We start from the raw sequence: 9765 nt of genomic DNA, 5'->3' as shown, positions 1-9765 counted from the left end.
ATAAACATACTCTGGAAAAGCCAGGGTGAGTACTTTGGATGTGCAGCTTGAAGATGAAGTCCCCAGCCCTGCCTTAACCCAAATCCTCTTGTGTGGAAATGGCAGTTTTGCTACTGAGTCCCAGACTTCTTGCTGCTCTCTTCTATCTGTCTATCAGATGCAACTATCAAAGATGCAATCTTCATGACAACTCTGTGAGAACGGTATCTTGTCATCCTTGTGTTTCCAACTAAGGCCAGAGAAGGTAAGTAATTGCCCTGAAGTCACATAGTTGGTAATAGTGGGGACCGGGGTCAGTCCCAAGCCTCTCGAACCTGTGTTCCTTTGGCCACCTCAGTCAGTCACCACTAACCACATGGGGTGTGTATTTTAACATAACGTATTTTAATATATTTTTATTTCATTATAAAACAGGAGAGTATATAATAAAGCCAAGTTGTGCTAAAGTATTTATAGAAGGGAGAGACCTCTGTGGGTTGGAATTCTTCATGGAAAAAGTGGTAACTCAGACTTTAAAAAAATTTTATTCTTCCTGTCCAAATAAATGTATTTCTCCTACACAGGCAAATATTTTTAAAATGTATTTCAAAAGTTAGAATTCTGGAAAAAGAAAAAGAGGAGGTGGGGGTAGTGGCTTCTTTAAAAAGCCCGTTTGAAAGGAACTTCTGGGGTAGGAAGGAGAGGAGGGTAGAAGGGGGAAGGAAAAAACAGACTGATAGCCCCCCCCCACCTTGCCATTTTTGAAGAATTGGTTATCTCCATCTTGGCCTAATATTTGAATCTGGGAAAGAAATATAAAGGTTCTGAGAAAGTGATTTTGAGACAAATCAGAGATCCTTGGGATCATTTTCAAAAGGAGAGAAAGAGACTTGTGAGTTGCAGCAGGAGTTGAGGACAGGTCCAGGAAAGATTTCTGGGGGTGGGCAGGAGGTGGGGAGAGGAATGTGGCCCCGGAATGAGGGCTGGGGGGGGGGCGCGTGGGGCCTCTTCTGGAGAGTTTTGAATGCAGAAGAGATTCTTTGCTGCGTGGGGCCCGGCCTGGATGCTGGGTTGATTAGCATGCTGATGATTTAAGGTGGCTCCAAACATGAGTACGGGCTGGTGGCTGTGACCACAGAGCACAGGACTGGTTCTGCCTGATGAGTGTCTCCCAGGGCCTTGCCTGCCTCGCAGCACTGGAGCAGACACCATAACCCCAGCCCCACTGCATTGGCCTTGGCCTGTCTCCCTGAACCAGCCCCTCAGAAGTGGGCTGCTGTTGAGAGACAAGGATTGATTTGCTCAAGACAAGTATAGTTCTCCCATTTCCAAAGAGTGTACCAGTCACGTGGGAAAGAGAAACCTTCCAAGACTCTCATCCCCAGGAAGGTTCTTACTGGGCAGAAGAGAGTGGGCCACTCAGGGCCTCCTGGCCACTGCGGGGGCCTCTGCATAGGTATCTCTTGCACTAAGCACCTCTTGCACTAAGCAGTTCTGTGGAATGGGAAAGTCAAATTCCTAGAGGAAAGCGAGGAGAAAGGAACTATGAGAACCTGCTGTGTACAAGGCAGTTTCACAGTTGTTCAGTCCTCCTGACTTCTGATCCCCAGAAAAGGATGATAATAGTGTCATCCTCATTTTATAGGTAAAGAAACAGGCTGAGAGGTGAAGTGACTTGCCCTAGGTCACACAGCAGTATGGGAGGAGCTGCCTCGGGAAATGCTTCTCTCCAAGAGAAATTTCACCTTTCCAGCAAGTCCTCTTTCTCTAAGTTGCCTTCTTGTGTGAATGCTGGATACCCTGCTGGCCGGGCTCCTTGCCCTTGTGGTGGCGTGTAGGCCAAGGAAGGCTGGTGTGGGTGTCCGGGGTTCTGAGGGCCGGGGTCCTGTCCTCTCGAAGCAGTCTAATTGCTGTGTGCCTTTGGACCGCTGCCGAGCCTCTCTGGGCCTCATTTTTTCCACCAATTCCTCGGGGAAGCCCCGGGTAAATTTACTTAGAAATCAGCTCTAGGTTTGCAGCCTCGGTCGGAAGGTGTTAGCAAGGCCACAGACGCTTCACCTGAAAAACAGCTCCCCCACCCCGGCCACAGCCGGGCGGATTATGTAACGGGGTGTGCGGCGAGGGTTGGGGAGGGGGGCCCGCGGGGCGGGGCGCTCGCGGCTATTCCGGGCGCCGCTATTTTTAGCCCCATTGATGAGGCTGCGTCGGCCGCGCAGCCGGGATTCCGGAGACGTCAATGGGCGCGCGTCACGGTCCCCCGCCTGCCCGCCCCGGGCTGGGACGGCGGCGCGGGCGGCCGCGGGCTGCGGGGGCGGGGGGCGCGGCTGCGGCCGGAACTGCGGGGCGGGGGGCTGCCCGCGGGCTGGGGGCACGGGGCCGCGGCGGCGCGGCGGCAGGAGCGCGAGGCGGCGGCGGCGGCGCCGTGGGGACCCGCGCGCCGTGCCCGCGCCCCCCTGCCGCCGGGGCCATGGGCGCCCCCGCGCTGCTGAGCCGCTCCCCGCCGGTGGGGGCGCGACCCCGGAAGGCGGGGGCGGAGAGGCCGGCCGGGAGAGCCGGGCCAGGTGAGGGGCCCGGGGGCCCGGGAAGAGGTGGGTGTGCATGGGTGCTCGTCGGGGGGCCGCGGGCGCGCCGGGAGTCCCGCTTGGAGACCAGGGTGGTGGGGGTGGTGGGGGACGGGGACTGGATTCCCGGGGGAACCAGCTAGCTCCGAGTCAGCCCCCGAGTGAGGCGGCCAGCGCTTTCTCACACCAGCCCGCCAAGGGTGGGGTTTGGCCCGCGAAGGGTGGCCAGGCCGGAGAAATTCCTTCCATTTACCCGTTGGCTGCGGGGAACGGGTTCCAGGAGTTCAGTCCGTGAGCTCGGCTGCCAGGACGCCGAGCCGGGAGGGACCCGAGTTGCCCACTGCAACGCACCCTTCGTGGGCCGCAGCAGAGAAATTGAGCCTGGAGAGGGTCTCGAGGGGTCAGGAGCGAAGCTGGGATTAGAAATGCTGCAGAAGTGGCATTTACGGTGGTTTCCAGTGGAGTATTAATTTGGGTTTGGGGGGGTGTGCTGAGAAAAGGAAGGCTGGGAAGGAAGAGGTAGGTGGGTTCACAACAGTTACGCCCAAAGGGTGCTGGTGGAGTACGGGGTTGATAAGAGCCTGGTGGGAGGTTTCAGTGGTGGCTTCAGACGTGGTCCTAGACCCTCTTGCTGCAAGTGACTTGGATGAAGACTTGAAAGGGAAGCCTGCCAACTCTTTGTATTGACCGAGAGCTGGTGGAACAATGACAAGTACATAGTACAATAAAGCCAAGATTCCAAGCGATGGCAGACAGGGGGAAGGATGGACCAAGCCCAACAGGATGAATGTGACTGATTGTTAATTTTGAGGCCTGCGCTGGAGTTTAGAAAATTAGCTGAGAAGTTCAGCCTAGCAACCCAGGCCCCAGAGCTTCCCACTTGCTCTCTGGTGTTGGCTATCAAACTGTTCTGTGCCCACCAAACAGGTCCAAGGAGGTAAGGGGGATGCCCAGGTTCTAATTATGGCTTTGTCACTTAACTAACTGTGTGACCTTGGGCAGGTTGCTTAACATTTCTGTGCCTTAGTTTCCTCCTTGTTAAAATGTTCATAATAATAATCGCTTCCTCGTAGTGTTGTGAGGTTAAAAGAATACATGGGTGTAAAGTGCTTAGTGATGTGTTTAGTACATCAAAAAAAGTGAAAGTGACTAATGCTCAGTGCCTCCGACTCTTTGCAATCCCGTGGAGTGTAGCCCACCAGACATCTTTGTCCATAGAACTCTGAAGGCAAGAATACTGGAGTGGGGTGCCATTCCCTTCCCTTCTCCAGGGGATCTTCCTGATGCTGGGATTAACTGGGGTCTCCTGCATTGCAGGGAGATTCTTTACTCTCTGAACCACCAGGGAAGTTTCTTGGTGTTCAACAAATATGAGCTGCTCTTTTTATTGTTGGTAAGAGTAATATGCCCACTTCTGGGTGGGGACATTAGCCAATGCAGAGTTTATGCTATCAGGAAGCCACCAGGGCTGCAAAGGGTCTGTCATTCATGTCCTGTTGCAAGTTTAGATAAGAAAAGTCTCAAATATGCCATAGGAGGGAGGAGGAGTTATCAGATGGGCATAGCTATGCAGGACTGGGATCCAGGGCTCAGGGCTGGACTCAGCTGTGACTCAACATAAGGAAGAATCCGCAGACTTTGGGTATGCCCCCAGATAGAAGGGAATCCTCCTTAACTGCAGTGTCAACCCTCCTCCCAGCCCAGTTCTGTTGCAGACATGTGTGAGTCCCCTTCTCCCACATTCCACCAGTACTTACTGAGCACCTGTTAGTGCTGAGCTCAGGTTTAGGTGCTGAACTCTGCAGTCATTGCAGTGTAAACAAATGAATGGCATTAGTCCTGTGGAGATAAATAGATTAACACTGCAGAGTGGGAGTGGAGGTGAAATGGGATCGCCAACCAGATTGATGAGAAGGAACTGGCCATACAGATATCATAGGCAGTGACTTTCCTGGCAGAGGAAACAGCCAATGCAGAGGCTCTGGTGGGTAAAGAGAGCCCATGGGGCTGGAGCACAAGGAGGAGGGGCAGCTGGAGCCGGGGACTGAAGTCTGGGCTGATGGTCCCATTTCTCTTGGGAGGGAGTCACTTTCTCCTCTCCTAAGCCCACTCAGCCCTCAGTTTGTCCTCTGCACAGTGCTGATTGTAATTAACCTTGATTCATTCCCCCTTGTAAGCTCCTGGGGCCCACAGATCTTGGTTTGCTCCTTGGATCTCCCAGTGTTCATGGTTCACTATCTGGTTCACAGTAGGCCCTCAGTAAATGCTTATGGAGGGACTGTTGATGTGGGACTGGAGATGGGATCAGGTACCTGCTCTGAGATGTTTTGAATCACTTTCTGGGTCACCAACTGGATCCCTGACTCTGGCCCCTGTTCTCAGATACAAGTGGGGCAGACCTGGGCACTCAGGTTGGGCCTGACTGTGGCAGAAGGTGTTTGGCCTCCCTTACTCCTCAGCTGTGGGCTGGAAAGGAGAGAAGGGGAAGTTGGTGGGAGCCGGGGGGCCAGGGCCTGACCGCAGACTGTTTCTGGGGTATGGGAAGATGACAGTGTCACTCTGGGAGGCAGGTGTAGGCCATGGGCTGGGCCAGGTTTGCAGCCTGCTTTTGCCTTCTGTTTTGCTTTTGCCCTTACGATTATACAGTGGAATTGAGAAACAGACTCAAGGGACTAGATCTGATAGAGTGCCTGAAGAACTCTGGATGGAGGCTCGTGACACTGTACAGGAGACAGGGAGCAAGACCATCCCCAAGAAAAAGAAATGCAAAAAGGCAAAGTGGTTGTCTGAGGAGGCCTTACAGATAGCTGTGAAAAGAAGAGACGCTAAAAGCAAAGGAGAAAAGGAAAGATACACCCATTTGAATGCAGAATTCCAAAGAATAGCAAGGAGAGATAAGAAAGCCTTCCTCAGTGATCAGTGCAAAGAAATAGAGGAAAACAATAGAACAGGAAAGACTAGAGATCTCTTCAAGAAAATTAGAGATACCAAGGGAAAATTTCATGCAAAGACCGGCTCAATAAAAGACAGATATGGTATGGATCTAACAGAAGCAGAAGATGTTAAGAAGAGGTGGCAAGGATACACAGAAGAACTGAACAGAAAAGATCTTCCTGATCCAGATAATCACGATGGTGTGATCACTTATCTAGAGCTAGACATCCTGGAATGTGAAGTCAAGTGGGCCTTAGGAAGCATCACTACAAACAAAGCTAGTGGAGGTGATGGAATTCCAGTTGAGTTATTTCAAATCCTGAAAGATGATGCTATGAAAGTGCTGTACTCAATATGCTGGCAAATTTGGAAAACTCAGCAGTGGCCACAGGACTGGAAAAGGTCAGTTTTCATGTCATTCCCAAAGAAAGGCAATGCCAAAGAATGCTCAAACTACTGCACAATTGCACTCATCTCACACATTAGTAAAGTCATAATCAAAATTCTCCAAGCCAAACTTCAACAGTACCTGACCCGTGAACTTCCAGATGTTCAAGCTGATTTTAGAAAAGGCAGAGGAACCAGAGATCAAATTGCCAATGTCTGTTGGATTATCGAAAAAGCAAGAGAGTTCCAGGAAAACATCTATTTCTGCTTTATTGACTATGCCAAAGCCTTAGACTGTGTGGATCACTGCAAACTGTGGAAAATTCTGAAAGAGATGGGAATATCAGACCACCTGACCTGCCTCTTGAGAAATCTGTATGCAGGTCAGGAAGCAACAGTTAGAACTGGACATGGAACAACAGACTGGTTCCAAATCAGGAAGGGAGTACGTCAAGGCTATATATTGTCACCCTGCTTATTTAACTTATATGCAGAATACATCATGAGAATACTGGGCTGGATGAAGCACAGCTGGAATCAAGATTGTTGGGAGAAATATCAATAACCTCAGATATGCAGATGATACCACCCTTATGGCAGAAAGTGAAGAAGAACTAAAGAGCATCTTGATGAAAGTGAAAGAGGAGAGTGAAAAAGTTGGCTTAAAGCTCAACATTCAGAAAACTAAGATCATGGCATCTGGTCCCATCACTTCATGACAAATAGATGGGGAAACAGTGGAAACAGTGACAGACTATTTTTTGGGCTCCAAAATCACTGTAGATGGTGACTGCAGCCATGAAATTAAAAGACGCTTACTCCCTGAAAGAAAAGTTATGACCACCCTAGACAGCATATTAAAAAGCAGAGACATTACTTTGCCAACAAAGGGCCGTCTAGTCAAGGCTATGGTTTTTCCAGTAGTCATGTATGGATGTGAGAGTTGGCCTATAAAGAAAGCTGAACACCAAAGAATTGATGCTTTTGAATTGTGGTGTTGGAGAAGACTCTTGAGAATCCCTTGGACGGCAAGGAGATCCAACCAGTCCATTCTAAAGGAGACCAGTCCTGGGTGTTCATTGGAAGGACTGATGTTGAAGCTGAAACTCCAATACTTTGGCCACCTGATGCAAGGAACTGACTCACTGGAAGAGACCCTGATGCTGGGCAAGATTGAAGGCAGGAGGAGAAGGGGACGACAGAGGATGAGATGGTTGGATGGCATCACTGACTCAGTGGACATGAGTTTGAGTGAACTGCAGGAGTTGGCGATGGACTGGGAGGCCTGGCGTGGTGCAGTCCATGGAGTTGCAAACAGTCGGACACAACTGAGCAACTGAACTGAACTTTGCCTTCTGTTTGGGGTTGGAAGCCCTCTGACTGATCCAAAATGCCTTCCCCTTCTTCATGCCCTGCTCCCCATTGTACACCTAGGGTCATTGGAGGTGCTGGTAGCTCTGTAAGAGGAGAGTCTGGGTGCTTTGGGCCAGAGGAATGCCCCTTGGCCTATGGACCCCAAGACAGAAGTTAGGAAGGTGAAGGGGCCCGTCACCTACCCTCTGGGACTTCCTCCTCATTCCCTCTACCACCTGCCCTGGGAGCATCTACTTCTCTTCTCCTAGACTTCGTCTCAGCCTGAAGGGCAGCCTGATAACTAGAGAAGATCCCACCTTGACTGGTCCTGCCCTCACCTTGGGGCCCAGTCAGGAAAGGAGAGGGCTGGGTAAAGGGAGGAAAAGGGTAGGTGAGAAGTGGGGTCTGGGTTGCCCTGGCTGAGGGCTCTGGCACCAGCAGGATCAGGGGAGGGCTTGAAGAGTTTGGAGGGATGGCACACACATGTGGCGTTGGAAGTGGAGCCCAGGTACACAGAAGCGGCTTGGAAGAGGGACCAGGGTCTGGGGTTAGCTTTTATGTGTCCTCATTCAGCTCCTCCTAATAACAGTAGCACCTATGTGTATCCAGCACTGAGTCCTTTGCATGCGAAATCATTTTAAACCTGCTGGTAACCTTATGGTTGTTAATTTTAGAGACGTTAATTACAGATAGTCATTTTCACAGATGAGGAACAGAGAAGTTATGTAACTTGCCCAAAGTTACAAGTGAAGGAGCCAGGATTTGAACCCAGGCAACAGGGATCGAGCATCCATGCTCTTCACCACTCTTCCCTCAAGCTGAGCCTTCCTGTTTTGTGACTAGAATCCCCTCACAGAAGATTTCCTGAAAGTCCCCATTGCTCAGATGAGAAGGCTGGGCCTCCTAGAGATAGGAGCATGGAGCTCTTGCCTTGTGGGGGCCTCTGAGGCTTTGGGGAACAAGTTGGAGCCTGTTAAGGAGAGAGGGGTGTTCTGCTGTGTCCTCACAGTGGCTCCCTCTTGTCTACCTCCAGCTGTCCTTTTGTGTACATCAAGGAGCTGAAAGCTGGGTTGAGGTACCACCTGCCACTGCACCCAGGAGTGGGGTGTAAGGTTGAGGGGCTGTGTCTCCAGGGCTTGGAGATGTTCCAGACACTGTCAGCAGCTCCTGGCCACACTCCACATTCCCAAGTGCTGTTTGCTTGGGGTGTGGGCCCCCAGCCTCTGATGCCCAGCTCAGGGGGCATTTTGGGCTGGCCTGTCCCCCATCATGACCTGGTCCTGCCTCTGCTCCCATGTCTGTTTCTGGCTGTACTGTCTCCAGGGAATGGCCCTGCTGGCTGATTTCTCCTCTCTCACACGACTCCCTCTGTAGGCCTCCACCATGGACAGAGGCCAGCCCCAGCCCCTCCCTGGTGTTGGCTCCTTCTGCCAGGCCCTGAAGGTCCTAAGGATGGTCAACTGTTGTTTAAGGTCCGTCAGTCCATCCAGAGTGGTAAGTGCCCTGCCTTTGCCCTTTATATGCCCCTGGGGCCTCCTGAGCTGGTTGGGGGGCCAAGGTGGGTGTGGGAGCTGCCTGAAGCGGATGTGGTTTGGGGGATGGAGGGGGAAGCCCTGCAGAGGTGCTGCTAGGCATGGGGAGATCTGATTTCTTCGGTAGTGGAGGTAGTGTGGGGGTGGGGAAGGGGAAAGCCTGACTTTCTTAGCAGGACAGGCTTGGGGGGGCCTCTGGGCCTGGGTGTCATGGGGTTGTGGGGAGTGACGGCTGCCAGGGCAGCATGTGCCTGGTTCCAGGAAGTTGATGGGGTGAGGCTAGGGGTACCAGAGTCCTGATTATATCTTTACCCAAGAGAGCTGGAGTTCAGCTTGGTGCCCTGAACAGGGACCCTGTGATTCTCTTTTTCCTTCCCCAGAACTGAGGGCCATCTCTGAGCAGCAACCCCCTCTCAGCCATCTCTGAGAGAGCCCCCCAGGTGAAGTGAGAGCTGGCCCAGTATCCCCGCCGGAACCCCAAACACTGTTGCCTCATGTGGCATTGGTGTTTAGGGTCCAGAGAGTCCAGAGAGGTGGTGGGGTGCAGAGGACAGGGTGTCTAGCCCTCCAAGCCTGCAGAGAAGGAGAGAAAGCCCTGGGAAGCAGGGCCTCCTGTGCTGGGGGCTGGGCTGGGTGTGCAGCTGGCCTCCTGATGGCAGCAGGCGCTGGGCCACCAACCTCGGGCGGGCCGGGGCAGGGAGGGGAGTTACTGTGAGTGGGTGAGGCAGGTGTTCCTGGTCAGCCGGAGGTCTGGATGCGGGAAGCACGTGAGTGAAGATGTCAGCGGTGGGCCGGGTGACTCCCTCCGCTCGGCCCCCACCTCCGCCCTCAGCTCTGACTCGGCCTCCTGAGCGCCCGGCTTTCCCTCTGGGTACACAGTGGCTCCTGTGGGCAGAATTCCTCGCATTCAATCTGTTGTCTGGATAAGGGAGGTGATTGGGTGGAATTCCCATGCCAGATATGCTGCCAGGGGCACCCTGAGGGGCTGCCAAGGGGGCCCCATGAGCTTTCGAGCTGCT

The 9765-nt window shown here is 52.6% G+C and overlaps 1 long non-coding RNA gene across 1 annotated transcript; it reads left to right on the top strand.

Moving 5' to 3' along the window:
- The first annotated feature begins 2270 nt into the window (after positions 1 to 2270).
- Positions 2271 to 9747, top strand: LOC129535976 (uncharacterized). The gene is made up of 3 exons (XR_016037574.1): positions 2271 to 2567; positions 8589 to 8708; positions 9127 to 9747. It is a non-coding gene; the product is annotated as an uncharacterized LOC129535976 (long non-coding RNA).
- Positions 9748 to 9765: the final 18 nt, after the last annotated feature.

The sequence above is a fragment of the Moschus berezovskii genome, chromosome 6, assembly GCF_049115385.1.
Source record: "Moschus berezovskii isolate FMDL1 chromosome 6, NW_MosBer_1.0, whole genome shotgun sequence".
In the NCBI taxonomy this organism is placed as follows: domain Eukaryota; kingdom Metazoa; phylum Chordata; class Mammalia; order Artiodactyla; family Moschidae; genus Moschus; species Moschus berezovskii.
This window is presented reverse-complemented; position numbering and strand designations above follow the sequence as displayed.